The sequence below is a fragment of the Triturus cristatus genome, chromosome 7 (assembly GCF_964204655.1).
Source record: "Triturus cristatus chromosome 7, aTriCri1.1, whole genome shotgun sequence".
Lineage (NCBI taxonomy): Eukaryota > Metazoa > Chordata > Amphibia > Caudata > Salamandridae > Triturus > Triturus cristatus.
Genome location: NC_140590.1, coordinates 1,300,106,504 through 1,300,121,968, shown reverse-complemented (window position 1 = coordinate 1,300,121,968; position 15,465 = coordinate 1,300,106,504). Strand labels below are relative to the sequence as shown.

At 45.0% G+C, this 15,465-nt stretch overlaps 2 protein-coding genes across 2 annotated transcripts in view; one reads left to right on the top strand and one right to left on the bottom strand.

Moving 5' to 3' along the window:
- Window positions 1-646, bottom strand: part of PRODH2 (proline dehydrogenase 2) — a 918,268-nt gene extending 917,622 nt beyond the window's left edge. Inside the window, exon 1 of the mRNA XM_085618909.1 lies at window positions 366-646. The gene's annotated coding sequence lies outside the window, so the exon portion shown is untranslated. The remainder of the gene's footprint in view (window positions 1-365) is intronic.
- Window positions 647-665: 19 nt separating this feature from the next.
- Window positions 666-15,465, top strand: part of LOC146811939 (endogenous retrovirus group 3 member 1 Env polyprotein-like) — a 34,827-nt gene continuing 20,027 nt past the window's right edge. The window contains exon 1 of the mRNA XM_085618907.1: window positions 666-759. The gene's annotated coding sequence lies outside the window, so the exon portion shown is untranslated. The remainder of the gene's footprint in view (window positions 760-15,465) is intronic.

Below are 15,465 nucleotides of genomic sequence, written 5' to 3'. Positions count from 1 at the left end.
CAAAAATAATTTAGAAATAAAGAAGGTGTCACTTGTGAACTCATACTCAGGTGAGTTACTAGGATACTGATCCTAAATATGTTCTGTATTAAATAAATCTTAATTACCGCTCGCAAAAGCGGATGTCCTTAATACTGGTAGATTAGCCAAAAACATATTCTGTTTAAGAAACAAACAGACACTAAATCACATGAAAAACGGACAAATGCTGTGATATGAAGTACCGTGAATGTGTCACACGCAATCCCACAATCAAACATGAATTCTGCCGTGCTTTTAGGTGCGCACTGTGATCAAACCCTCCAATACGGCCGAACATCAGCCCAACACCCCCCCCACCCCCGACTTCGAGAAAGCCCTCTTACCTGTGCAGATTTCACTAGTCCTTTACAGAGAGGCGACGGGCAAACATAGATTTCAGCAGTCCTTCACGACGATGGGAAAACGCAGATTTCAGCAGTCCTTCATGACGACGGGAAAACGCAGATTTCAGCAGTCCTTCACAGCGCGGCGACGAGAAAGCCTTCAGATGAAACCAGGAAGAAAAGGCAGCAAAAGTGGCATGCAGGGGCTTTATGGCCGCAAATTTCGCTGCACTTCCTGCAATCTCAGCTGCTGCCCCCCTCATTGGTGGAACGTCACTGGTGACGTTCCTGCGTGATGATTGGAGAAAGCGGGAGCAGCAGGCCAATGAAAAATCCCAATTCGAAATGACTGATAACTTGCGACGTTGGAAGGAAGTAAAGCAAGACAAAAAAGGTAAGATTCTCAGGTGGAGTGCGCGCCCCCCCTGGGATGGTGGCGCGCCCCCCCTGGGGGGCGAGCCACACACATTGAACAACACTGCTTTTCAAAGGGAAAAAGAAAGAAATCAACAAAAATAGGCAGATGCTCCGTGAGTCCCCCTTGCGAGGAGACAATAGGTCTCCCCAGCAGTTTTCACTGTTCTTATGTATCTTCGGGATAGGGTAGAATGTAGGCACCACAGGATTCAAACAACGGAGGAATAGATATTCATCCATATCAAGCATAGATGTGTCAAACCACAACTTAATTAGTTCATGATATCTTTGCACACTATCCAAATAGACATCCTTTGAGATCCTCTGGTAACTATTGGTATCAGATAGTTGTCTTAGTGCTTCAGCACTATATTCCTCCTTGGTCTGAAGAACTATATTGCCTCCTTTATCAGAAGGTTTACAGATGATCATACAGTCATTGCGCAAACTATGCATGGCCTCTCGTTGTTCCTTCGTTATATTTTGGATTTTCTTGTGTCCCGATTGCTTTCTTCTTAACGTTAGAAGATCTTTATTAACTGTCTTAGAGAATACGTTGATTGCATCAGGAGGTAACTGAGGTAGAAACTGGGAGGTCGGTTTGAACGGACTCTCTTCTTTTACTTGATCAAATCCCAATTTTACTGATCTTTGCATTTGATCCATCGTTTGACTATTCTCTTCCTGGTTATCCAATCTAAGTCATTCCATCACTTCCAGGGCTGCTAAGTCTTCTCCTGTCAAGGCATCAGTCACCCTAGTCATATTCGGTTGTGTCCTCTGTTTCAAAAAGTTGGGTTTGGTTTTGAAGTACTTATGGAGCTGGAGTTTACGAGTCAATTTGAACAGGTCAATGCGTGTTTGAGCATACTCCAGTTTATTCGATGGACAGAAGGTAAGTCCCAGTCTCAAGACTTCCTGTTCTGTAGTCATGAGAATTTTAGGTGTTAAATTTATAATGGTTAGATTGTCTAATTCCATTTCTTTACCTTCCTGCTGCGAGTAACTCTTGTTGGCGCTTTGATTCTTCTGCTCCAACCGCCCCTCCTTGTTTTCCTTTTTCTGCCTCGGGTGGTCTGCTCTTGCCTTCTCTGAGCCACGTTTTTCTCATAATGCAAAATTCCTCCTGAAAAGGGGTCTTCCTCAATACTGAACTACTCGCCCCATCATCCGAGGATTCGCCACCAGTGATTTCAGACTCTAAGGTCTCAATTCTAACTGTCTCAAGCACGTTTTCTTTTGCGTTAAGTTCTTTACGTAGTCCTTCAAACTTCTTCGCAAACGTGAGCACTCTCCCCTGGGCAGAATCGCGCTCGTCTCGTTCAAATTTCTCTTGCTTTCTTTGTTTTATTTTTGCCTCATATTTCACAAGTCGTTTTTTCATCTGCTTCTGAAGTTCCTCAATTTTATTCTTATACCTCTCTATCGATTTCCGCCTCCATATTCTCAATTTCCAGCAAACCTTTATCTCTGTCACATATATATATATATATACCAACGAATCCTCCTTTCACATCAAAAGAAGTGCACCAGCGCTGGTTGTGTCGCTTTTAAAATCATTTAATTCATGGAACATCACAGAATCAATGAGGCTCATGCTCCCAACGTTTCTGCTCGCCAGAGCCTTGATCACGGGAAAGCTCTCTGAATTTCAAATTGCCCGCGTGATTGATTTAAAAACACAGACCGGGTGGCGTGGCTTGGCAAGCCAACATGGCGGACGAGTGCTAAGTGAGCTCCGTCCAGCCCAGGGAATATCCGTCATTTATCCTAACTCTTGAGGTGCCATCACGACGGTTCATCAGCACTACACTGCCCCGATCCTCGCCCGGAGTGGTTTTTGGGAGCCTACGGTGATTCTTGGCGGCGTGATCGGACTACGCCTGGAGTGATACCTGATTACCGGCGGTGGAGCAGGGGAGTTGTGCTTGGGGCCGCTGGAAACGGTGGGGGGCGTGCAGCGTGCTGGGCCCGCCCACCAGCATACCAACTGGATCGGTGAGCCATACTCATGGTGGAGGACCTGGATGACCGGCGGGGGTGCTGAGCGCTGCTCCGCTGTCTTGCAGCCTGGCCCGGCCAACAATTTGCAGAGGAGACTCGGCGGCCGGATCGGGCCGCGCAGGTGAGGCGGGAGCTGCGATCCGTGATTGGGCCCCCCTGGCGGTGAGGGTGGCCGGTGGCACTGGAGGTCGCTGAAAAGGATCGCAGGCTTGCGATCTGCGGTGCGGCCCCCCCTATTGGTTCTATTGGCATTGTGTGGGGGACCGGCGGTGCAACCGGCCCGCGGGGGAGGTGACTGGGGGATCTGCCATCTATTCTTTTCTTTCCCCCCTCTGAGCTCTGCAGGGGCCTGTGAGACTCCCACATCGGTGGTCGGGCGGGCCGCGTGGGGTTGGCCTGCTGCCTGGGGGGCTCCCTCATCTATCCGGTGGCTCGGTGGGGGATAGGCGGTGGAATCGGGCCGTGGGGGCAGAATCCCGGTGATTTGGGATCGCCCTCTGTCCCTCCCCCGTACCGGGCCGTCAGGGGAGCCAGCCTGGACTGTGGACGACTAACTCGCATCCCCAGGAGTATCTTCCCCCTGCGTGTGATGCAGTAGTGGGGGACCAGTAGCGAAGTCGAGCCGCGAGGGGGGGCTGTGAAATCGGCTGTCCGGCTTCCTACAGCTCTTCCCCCCCTAGAGTTGAATCAGGATCGTTGGGGTGCCAACACCGGTGGTCGGTCGGGCCGCGTGGGCTTGCATTGGGCCCCTGGGACTAGTAGCTGTTACTACACCTTGTGGGACTGCACAGCAGGGGTGAATGCGAGTCTCACTGATTCAACTACAGAGACCTCATCCCAGCAGTTGATTTGATCGCATATACGGGCCCGGGAGCACCTTGTGCGGTGGGGCCCCGGAAAAGTCTTGTTGGCCCGGTGGATTTGCAGCGTCTTCTGGTTGGTGCCCATTCGGCGGTCTGCTCGGACCGTGGGACTTGGCGGTACCCGCGCCTGCGCCCTGCCCGGCTCTTCCTGGGATTGTGTGGGGTCTTCAGGGGCGGACATGACAAGGGACAAAGGAGGTGGCGGATCGAACAAGCAGGGCCCCATCGACAAGTTCACTGGTCCGGGGATGGCGGCTGGGGCCTCTGGGGGCCCGTCGGGAGCTATACCAGACAATGCAGCCCTCCTGGCTGCTATCACCCAATCCAGGGACATGTTGGACGGAAAAATTGGGGCAGTTGGTGCGGACGTCATGCTGTTGCGGCAGGATTTGTGCACCGCGGTGTCCCGTATCATGGAGGCTGAGTCCCGGATTTCAGGGGTGGAGGACGATGTCATCGTGTTAAAGCAGAAGGTTGCTAAGATGGAGACTGTCCAAAAGGGCCTTTCGCTTTGAGTTGAAGATGCGGAAGGAGGGCTAGATGCAACAACCTCCGTTTTGTTGGGTTTCCGGAGGGCTGCGTAGAGGGCAACGTGGAACGATTCCTTACGCACTGGCTGGAGAGCTGGCTTCCCCCTGAGGCCATGTCCTGGTGTTTTGTTGTGGATGCCTGATTACCGGCGGTGGAGCAGGGGAGTTGTGCTTGTGGCCGCCGGAAACGGTGGGGGGCGTGCGGAGTGCTGGGCCCGCCCACCAGCATACCAACTGGATCGGTGAGCCATACTCATGGTGGAGGACCTGGATGACCAAAGAGATCAAGAACTTTACACACACCATCAGGAACCACACCAATTGTAATTCTACAGGGGTTATTTATGCCATTACGTGTCCATGTGATTTCCTATACATTGGACAGACTACGCAAAAAGTAAAAACCCGCGTTCTACAACATTGTAGTAGAATACGCTGTGGGGTAGAAGGTGCCCCATTGGTGGAACATTTTACCACTTTTGGGTACTCAGCTGAGAGCCTGAAATGGTGGGTGGTCAAAAAAGTCCACAAGAATCTAAGGGGTGGTAATTTCTCGCACACCCTTAATTACAGGGAGTGTAAATGGATTCATACACTTGATACTGCACTGAGGGGGTTGAACGAATATGAGGAGATAGCTAGACAGGCTGCTACACTGAGCAATGGTTGGGTCACATGAGGCTTCATCAGACCCACGCACCCAGTCACTGCACATATGTTTTCCTTCTCAGTTTGTAAATAGGCAGAATGGCATTAATTATCATTTTATACGTATGTTATGTTGTCACTGCACATTGCTGCTTGTCACTTGATCCAACCTGGTTAACCGAGTCTCCTTGAATGTAATTCCACTGGCCACTCAGTTACTGGAACATCATTCTGCAATTACATGTCTGCATTATTAGGTCTAGTAGAAAAGGAGACTTGCTCGGAAGCAATCCACTCATTTAACTCACTAACAAAGTTATTAATACGCACTACATGAAAACGCGGGTTAGTGAAGCTTGCGTATGTGTGTACTAATGCAGATAACTATGAAGAATGACTAATACCGCTTTAAACGGGGGAAACGGTTGTGTGCATGTGTCAACTACATCTACGTAGGATGACAAACTAATGCTTGGAGGGAAATTCTGGCGTATGAGCAGAAGATACTAAAATGGAGTCTTGAAGACTTGCATGCATGGCATCTGCTTATTTGAACTGAATCGAGCTATTTTACTAATGCTAATGCGGGGAAAATATATTAATAAATAAACTGGGATAGAGTAGAGGTGGGTGGTATACAGTGCAAACACTTTATTTTAGAAAGTAACATTTGTCTTCTGACTTTTATCATTAGTACGTATTTGGGCCTCTCTTGCATAGTCAGATTGAATGGAGTGACGCGAAGTCTGCGCATTCCTACTTTAGTGAACCATGAACAATGACTGTGCAGTTAATTGGGAGCCAAAGGACAAATGCTACATCCTGGGAACAGGATGGTGAAGAATTCAACAATGAAGAGACATATTCATGACTGTTTTAAAATGGTTCTATGTGGATACACTTAGTGTAGGGGAATACAATTTATGAATAAAGAATGAGGGGATGGGTTTGCGAACAATAGTTAAACTGATTTAAGTGACATGTAAGCACGGTGTGATGAAGAACCCCCCCCCCCCTTGCCTGACCAGCAAATTTCGTATTTTACGATATTAAACATTAGTGGGTGGAACATGGAGAAATGAAAGGTACAATTAAGATAGCTTTAGTTAGTTAGGGAGTCGTTGTTGCTGCTGGAGATGCTGAGAGTTGCTGGGAGAGATGCTGGAGTTGCTGATGAAGAGCTGACTGCAGAACCTGAAGCAGAACTTTCTATTCTCATTTAATTGGGTTAGATCTGAAGATTGCGGAAGAATCTTGAGAGGAAGAGAGTGTCAGAGAGGGGTGTGGCGTAACCATCGGTATTCTAGAGAGGTCAACTATCCTGTACTGATTCCTGTCCTGAAGTCTTTGCCTCCTGACCTATCCCAGGGGACCCTTTGGCCAGGGGGTTGGTCTTCCAGACCATCCTTGGTAACTATAATTTCCCGTAGCTGCTAAATGTTTTTTCTCTCTGTTCTCTCTCTCTGGATATTGATTATTGCATGAGTCCGAGGCATACGTATAGTGTTTATGAATTGAATTTTCTCTCCTATGAATGAAGGTTACTGCACTGTATTGAGTTGTTCACATGCATTTAATTTAGATAAAGATTTAAACTTTCCTGAGGCTGTGGTTATTCACTTCAAATAAATAAAGTTAAGTTATGTTAATTATCACCATCAACTAGTTCAACTAATGGTCTATCGACCACAGGAAAGAACTTGTTGATCTTTGAAGGGTTAGTTAGAGATGAACAAAAGGTATTGAATAAAGTAATCCTAAACAGGTTGTGAAATTTATACAGAAAACCCCCTTAACCGACCAGCGGTTTTAACCACCGTGAGTTTATGGGCCCACGTGAGTATATGGTAATGGAGTATCTGTTGTTGGTGGACCGCTGGATCAGTTTTCTGGTAGCAGAGCTATGGTTATTAATGACTAGTTTGGTGATAAATAATGTTATTGATTTATGTTTAACAAAAGAATTAGTGTCTTGTTTTATGTTGTCTAGAAGCACATGTACAGATGTTGCCTGGGCATCCCGGGAATGAAATTTGAATAGCGGGTGATGATAGAAGCCATACGGCAGAAGGTTACTCGTCTGTTGTCATAACACAGAGAAGCTACGGAGGGCTGGCAGTGTTATATTAGGGACTATATCATGTAAAATTAGAGTGCGAAAGATAGCAGAAGAGTTCGCTGGTGAAACTTTGGTCTTATTTCCCAAAAGGGGTGACACTGAAGAAGTAACAGGTTCTCCTGAGCTTGAATGAAGGGTAAACAGGGGTTTTACTCGAAGTGAAAAGAATTCTGGAATAAGTTGTAATCTATCATGGTTTAGTGGAACAGACAGAGTAGCGTTGTTTTTATGTTGTTACTAACAAAAAAAAATTTTCGAGAAAAGTTAAAGAAATACGTTTTTGTATTACCTTGTGTAGGGAGGGTCAGTCGCAGGAGTTATACTGACGTCACAAAGAGCCGCGCTGGGATTGGTTGAAACAGCGGGTGTGAGAAAGAAGCAAGTTGTAAAGGGAGGGTCAGTAGTGAGGAGCAATACAGACGTCACAAAAGGCCACGCTGGCATTGGTCAGACCACAAGCGTGAGTCTGAGTCTGATTGGTTGATAGATAGAAGGCGCGCTAAGGTTGGTCGAAAAGGAATTGTATGTTGAGTCCTGATTTGACTGCGGGAGTGAGCCGTGCTGACATAGGACGGGACGTAGGTAATATAGTTCGAAGGTATACGGAAGACTCTTTTCTATATCATCGGTCTGAAATGTTTGGAGAACGAAAGAAAATGACGTTAATAAAGAAAATGAAACATTTCTTTAAGAAAGACAAGCCTGTGATAACTAGAGAGGAAATTCCTACTCCACCACCTAAAACGCCTGCTTCATTTATGATGATGGAAAGAGGAGATCATACTTGTGTATGGTTGGAAAATTGGGAAGAGTATACAAAAGGTGATGGTGTTTTGGCTTTTCCAGATCATGGTACTTTTAATGTAAAGATACTGCAGAGTTTGAGAAATCGGATGACTATGTTAGAACCAAATCCTAGATTGACACAGTATTAAGCATTAGAAGAATGGGCGGTTGAGGCATTTGAACGAGAAAAATTTAGAAGTGGTCGAAGATTTAGAGGATTTTTGCCTAGATATCTGTATGAATCACATGGAGATCAAATGAAGCGTTGGAGAAGAGCTGTAGTGACAGAGGGTTTATATCCAGTATTAATGGCTGAAGAACAGACAGGAAGAAAGTATAAGGAGAAAATGAAAAATACTAATACGTCAGGATATGGTGAATCAGATGATGAATTATTGGAAGAGATTTTAATTTAAAACCCTCCTCCATACCAAGAAGAACCTAGTAGAGTCACTTCAAGTGCACCAGTGATAGGAACGCCTTTAACCCCACAAATTTTACATGATGTGTCAGTTAATAGGGTGTTGTAAGATAATGAGAGAGAAGCCTTAAATAAAACTAGGTTAGAATTAGTTCAGAAAGTAAGTAAATTAAATTTAAATGCTGAAGCTTTGACAGTTCCAGTTAATATTGGCCCTGTTATCCCATTATATGGAGATAAAAAGGTTTGTCCGAAACCTCAAGCTGTGACAATTCCGTTAAGTAATCCTAGAAAAGAAGTAATGATGTCCGATGATCAGGTCAGTAAGAGTGATTCAGTCATTTCATTAATGGATCTCCCAATAACGGAACAGTTAGCCGAAACTCCAAAGAGAGTTTCACCCGAAATATTTAAAGAAAAATGGTCTATGGTCCCTATAGGAACTGAAATTTCAACAACGGTTACTCCCGAGGACTTAGAGAGATGGGCACTGGGAATAGAAAAACAAACTTTACAACCAAAGGTTCTAGATATTAGCAGATTGAAAGTAGATTTGGAAGAAATGATAGCTGGAAATGTGAGCACAGAAAGATTGAATATCTATGATGAGGAATTGTTATTTTTATGCAAGAGCATAACCAGAAGAGCGAAAGTATTTCATGAGAAGTTAACAGAGGTTGCATCAGAGATTGGAATAGATATAGGGAGATCAAAATTATTGCAGAAACCATATCGAGTGGAGTTTACTGAAAAAGATTTAGAAAATGTCAATACATCTGTTAAAAGACTACAGATAAAAGAGTTGTTGAACATTTTGCGAAAGTGGAGAAACATTGACAAGAGGAGAATTAAGTGGACAAGAAAGAAAGAGGAAGTACAAGTGAGGGAAGCGTTGTCTGCATTTCCGGTGAGGGAATCAGAGATGAAAGGAGAGAATATGTCCAATGAGAGAAGTTACTGGTGGTGGATATGTACATGTTCCTTGGAACAGACAGGATATTTTGTCATTTACGAATGATTTTCCTAGGTTGACAGAAAAACCTGTGGAATGGTATAAACAGGTGGAAAGATCTTGTTGAAGGATCTGGATGGTTTATTTGATATTGTAGTACCTACTGATTTATGCAATCAAATCAACAAAAGAGTGTGCCTTCAATCTATCAAAAGAGCACTACTGTAGAATCCAAATAGGTTTCTTTAGAAAGCCCTCACTCACCAACCTGGTTGGTGACATGCTTCATCATCGGGCCCCACCTCGCTTATCTTAAGGATACAAAAGACCTTCTAGGTCTATTACGTGAATTACCTCTAGACACAGAATCAACTATACTGGTGTCTCTCGATATCGAGAGCTTGTACACCAGCATATCCCAGGACGATACTATCAGAGTCCTGGGTGAAGCTTTGGATTACACCACTTGGGACCATCAAACTCCCAAATCATTCATTCTGGACTGTGCCACCCTAGCATTGAAACGAAATTTTTTCGAATACAAAGGGGACATCTTCCTATAAGTAACGGGCACTTCGATGGGCAGCACCTTTGCCCCTAGTGTGGCGGACCTCTACGTTCATGATTTTGAGCGTAGACACATTCTGAGTATTGGCAACCCTTTCTCCTCTTTTATACGTTTTTGGAAGAGATATATAGGCTGTTCTCCTAATCTGGCAAGGCACTGAGAGCGATCTCCTGGCTTTCCTGGAATGGATCAAGACCCACTACAAACCCACGGCCAGGAACAACCTCCTAGATTTCTCAAGCTTCCAAGGGAAAATTTACCCTATGGCCAATACCTCCGGGTGAGAAGAAACTGCAGCAATCTTGACGATTTCCGCCAACAGGCATCGGATCTGACCACCAAACTCATACATAGGGGCTATCCAGACAATATTCTTAACAAAGGTTACAAAAGAGCATGTAACCAACCCAGGGAGGCACTACTGGAAGACAACCCTAAAGACAAAAAGGAACTACCCCTGACATGCATAACAACTTACAGTAGTGCTTCCAACGCTGTCAAGAAAGTGGTCAAAAAACACTGGAGTATACTTACAAGCAACAACCGTCAGTGGGATAAACCTCTCTTCTCCTTCAAAAAAGGACGTAGTATCAAAGACACCTTAGTCCACACATGCCCAAGAAACAACCAGGCGAGGGATATTACTATCACCGAAGCCTGGGGCCTGCCTAAGGACACGGGTCATTATCCCTGCGCCTCCTGCAGTATCTGTCATCTCACCAGTCAGACAAAAACTCTTAATCTCGAACAAGGAAAGACCAGGACTCAGCGTGCCCACACCAATTGTAATTCTACTAATGTAGTTTATTTGATCACCTGCCCGTGTGGACTACGCTATGTGGGCATGACGACACGCAAAGTCAAGCTACGCATAGGCGAGCACCGGAGTAATATCCGTTGTGGCAGAATTACAACCAAACTAAGCGACCACTTCATACAACACAATCACACCGCTAACGACCTCAAGTGGACCATAATCGAGCAAGTACACTCAGAACGTAACATCCAGAAAATCCTTTTTGAGAAGGAACAAAGGTGGGTGTACCAGCTGGTCAACTGTGCTGCACCACTAGTTTTGATCAATCTAGTGCTAGCCTTTACTTATGATAGGGAGCTCTCCCTTTCGAGACTCTGTGCCTCCCATGACCGTACTTTGGTGCCTTTTGGCACTGGAGGCACATATAACCTACTGACCAGCTTTCAGATATGTAATGTCTATCCTTATCCTCTACTCCCTCTAGGCTCCCATTTTCTTTTCCTCCAATCCTTCTCCCCCCAACATTTTCACCCCCCCACTTCTCATCCTGCACCGTATATTCTACAGTTCCCCCTCCTTCCCTCAATGCCCATTTGCATACCTCGCACCGCAACTGAGTTTGATCTTTGCACATAGCTCACCCCCCCCCCCCTTTGTCTTTATTTTGCTTCTGGGTCCCATTAATTTTTACTGTTATGCCTTAAAACCATCTTGTAACCTTTTATTGCTTTGAGCGGCATTTCTCCGTCTCCTTCGTTCGCGTGTTGTTTTCAGTGCAACACAGCGATTAACACAGGCTGAAGGAACTCCTTACACGGGCCCTCCCCCCGAGTCTCCTGTCTCCTTGACAGCAAAGACTCGTACAGTACCCGCACCAACGATTGGTTACCGACGAGATAGTCTTGTCCTCTGTAACCCTATTGGATGTTGCCCCACCATGTCATTACGCCCTCCACATACCCGCCCCCTGCCGTGGCCACGCCTCCCTGCCTCACCTCTCGAGCACGAGGATCGTACCCCTTCCTTATAAGCACACCGACCCCCGCCTTCAGACACCACCGGGGTCCGGTTTCAGAGGGTTTGCTTAGATGCCAAGCGGGTGCCAAGCATAGCGGGCGTGAGTTTCATCGACAAAGGATCTCAGCTAAGTAATGGGCGTCTCCCTTTTTTGTAAGGTTTATTTACCCTCGTCCCTCTTTCCCTTTCTTTTCTCTCTCCCTAGGGTGTGCCATTGTAGCTTCCACCCCCCTCCCGAGACCCATGGTGTAGAAATTCTCTACACCCCAAGTGAGATACCATTTAATTTCTGTGTATTCAGTGCCCAACCACACTGTGTGTTTACTGCTTTGCGCATAGTGGCCTACCACAATGACTTTGTCTTAATGCTATTGAGTGTCCTGGGCCCTTCATATTCATTAATGTTAGACGGTTATCTCCTCATGTCTAAGTAATCTTCTTTCTACAGCGTGTATGCACTTTCTGACCTCATAGTAGCACAGATGTTCAGCGTTACCGATTAAGTGCACCACGCAGAGCACCTGCTACTGTACGTCCACCATTGACAAACCTACAAGACCATGTCTAATCTCTACATGTTTGTCTTTCCTTTTCGTTTGTCTATGTTTGTTTGTCCTTTACCCAGAATAAACTCGGTTCCTCTAAAATGCGGGAGTCCCCAATTTTTAGATCTAATTTTATCACACTTCTAACCTCTGGTTAGGGTGGGCCTTAGCGCGCCCATACCGCCGGGGTTTCACGTCTATTTAAGGTCCTGACGAATGCCTGTTAAAACATAACACATAGGCTGAAACATGTTGACCACACTGTAAGTGACTTGGCTGAACAATTTATTCAGTCCATACGTCCTACACCTTATTTTTATATATGTCTGTTTGGCTCCCATTAAAGTTTATTTTTTTGACACAAACAAGACATTTTTAACTATCACTCTCACCACTCACCACACTCACATCACCAGCTCCGCAGTAATTCTGGCATCGAAGCACACCGGGGTGGCATTTGGCCTCTCCCGGTGGGGCCCGATGATGAAGCATGTCACCAACCAGGTTGATGAGTGAGGGCTTTCTAAAGAAACCTATTTGGATTCTACAGTAGTGCTCTTTTGATAGATTGAAGGCACACTCTTTCGTTGATTTGATTGCATTTACCTGGGGGATTGAGAGTGGCCAGCTACTTGTTTTCTTCCCTCACTCTTTTGTTGTTCTCAACCTACTGATTTGTGGACAGAGTGTAAAATCACAGTTGATTGGCCAAGTGAGGAATATCCAAGAGACTAAAACAGGAGCGCCATCAGAAGAGGTGATTTAGAAATATCACCAGGTGATTACTTTCCTGAAAGGGGAAAATCCCTCCTAAAGAAACAGACTGGGTAAAGATAGATCAGGAGCCAAAGGAGTCTGTACATGCGTATTATGAGAGATTGTTGTAGGTGTTCAAGCAGTATAGTGGATTTGAGAACATTGGTGATAAAGATATGGAACACTTTGTGTATGGGTTTGTGTATGGTCTGAAACCGGAGATTAGTCAGATGATTCAACAGCACATGTTGTGCTGGCAGAGCAAGACAATAGACAAAATATTGAAATATGTAAAGTATTGTAGCGACGACATTGAGGCAAAACATAGAAAGCTAAAAGAGAAAATGATGTGAGCACAGGTAAAATAGGCAGAGCAGCGGGAAGGAAATTTCATTTACAAACTGATAATCAGACAAAAGGACAGACTCAGGGTGAACAAGTGTCGAGTGGTGATAAAGGGAGAGGACGAATGAGTAGAGAGGAAGCAAGGAAGAAATCTCATTGTCATGCGTGCGGAAAGCTTAGACATTGGGAGAACGAGTGTAAAAATGTTCAGAATAATAATGGACCAAATCAAAATTTAAATCCACAGATGCAGAATGAAGTGGTTGTGAATCAGCATCAGCAGGTCCAGCAGTATCAGTTGCTACAAGCTCCTATGCCAAACAATGTGAAGATTCAAAAATACAGTGCAAACACAGGATTTCACTGTGAAAGTGGTAAGAATACCTCTGTGGTTTCACAATATGTTTTACAGAATGATGAAGATGATTCGGACTTTATGCACTGACGGTGCATGAGGGGGGAGGAAGAGGAGTGCATGCTTGGCACATCCTTGTCGGTAGATCAGACAGGTCCATTTATGGATGGGAAAGTGGAAGGTAGTGACTTCACTTTTCTATTGGACACTGGTGCTACCTGGTCTACTGTGAGAACAACAGACATCCCAAACCTACCACTCTAGGGAGAAACTATCCAAGTTGTAGGAGTGTCAAACAAACAGATTAGAACCCCAGTTACAATACCAATGGATGTGCATATTGGAACCTTTAAAGATATGCATCGGTTTGTGGTTTGTGATTCAAGCCCAGTAAATCTGTTAGGGAGAGACCTATTGTGTAAAATGAATTGCACAATCTATTGTACACCTGATGGTGTTGCTTTTCAAACACCTGATGAGGATGTTGTTTATAAGATGATGTTAGCTAAGCAAGGTACAGAAGTGGATGAAATGTTTTCATTATGAACTGAAAGTTTACCAGAAGAATTAACCCCTTCCATGCGGGGCGGATTCCCCCGCGGTGCTGACCGTTGCTTGCGCGGGCGTGGTCATGACGGAACGGTTCCGTCATGAGCACAGCTCAACCGACGCTCATGACGGAACCGTTCCGTCATGAGCGTCGAAGGGGTTAAGAACCACAGTAAATCCAGAGGTGTGGGACTTTTCAGGAAAAGATATAGGGCTAATGTCGAATGTAGACCCCATGAAAATAGTGGTAAAAGAAGGTGCAGTTTATCGAAACACATGGCGGTATAAAATGAGTCCAGAAGTGAAAGCAGGTGTTGCACCAGTAATCAACCAAATGATTGAGCAAGGCATTCTGAAAGAAATAATGGGTAGTCCTTGTAATTCGCCAATTATGGGACTCAAAAAGCCTAGTCGTATGTACAGGGTAGTGCAGGATTTGCGAAAGATTAATAAAATTGTAGTCCCTTGTTGCCCAGTGGTGCCAAATCCAGCAGTGATCCTTTATCAAATACCCTGGAATGCAAGTTGGTATACAGCAATGGATTTGTGCCAAGCATTCTTTTTCACACCCTTACACTCAGATAGCCAGTACATTTTCATCTTCCGGTTTGAAGATCGTGTTTTGGCATGGTGCCGAGTTCCTCAAGGGTACACAGAGAGTCCCTCAATTTTCAATCAAATTCTGCAAAAGTGTTTAGAGTCATTGATTATGCCTGGAAAATCAGTTTTAGTTCATTACATTGATGACCTCTTGGTGGCATCAAAGACGCAAGAAGATTGTGTCACTGACACAATTGCATTACTGAACCATTTGGCCGAAGGAGGACACAAAGTGTCTCCAGAGAAATTGCAGTTTTGTCAACAAGAAGTTAAATATTTAGGGCATAAAATAGAAAGAGGAGTTAGAAAAGTGACCCCAGAAAGAATAAAAATAATCAAACAAATGCAACTACCTCAGACACAGAAGGAGATGAGAATGTTTCTGGGAGTGGTTGGGTATTGTAGGTAGTGGATAAATAGTTTCGCCCTGCTGCCAAAACCATTGATACAATTGACCCGGAAAAGAGCGAAAGATCCAATTGATTGGAATGATTAATGTTTGGAAGCCTTTGTAAAACTGCAAAACTGTCTGTGTGAGGCCCCTGCCTTGGGCATGCCTGATTATTCAAAAGAATTTGCACTATTTTGCTGTGAAAGAGAAGGTTGTGCACTCTCAGTTATAACTCAGAGACTTAGATTAAGCTGAAGTCCATTGGCATATTTTTCTGCTACTTTGGATCCAGTGGCTTCAGCTTTATCTGGCTGCTTAAAAGCAGTAGCTGCTACTTGTATGAGTCTGGAGCAAAGTGAATCAATTGTGATGGGACATTCTGTAAAGGTTTATGTGCCACACTCAGTCGAGATTCTTTTAACAAGGACTCAAACGCAGTACCTCACTCCTAGTCGGATGACTAAGTATGAAAGAGGG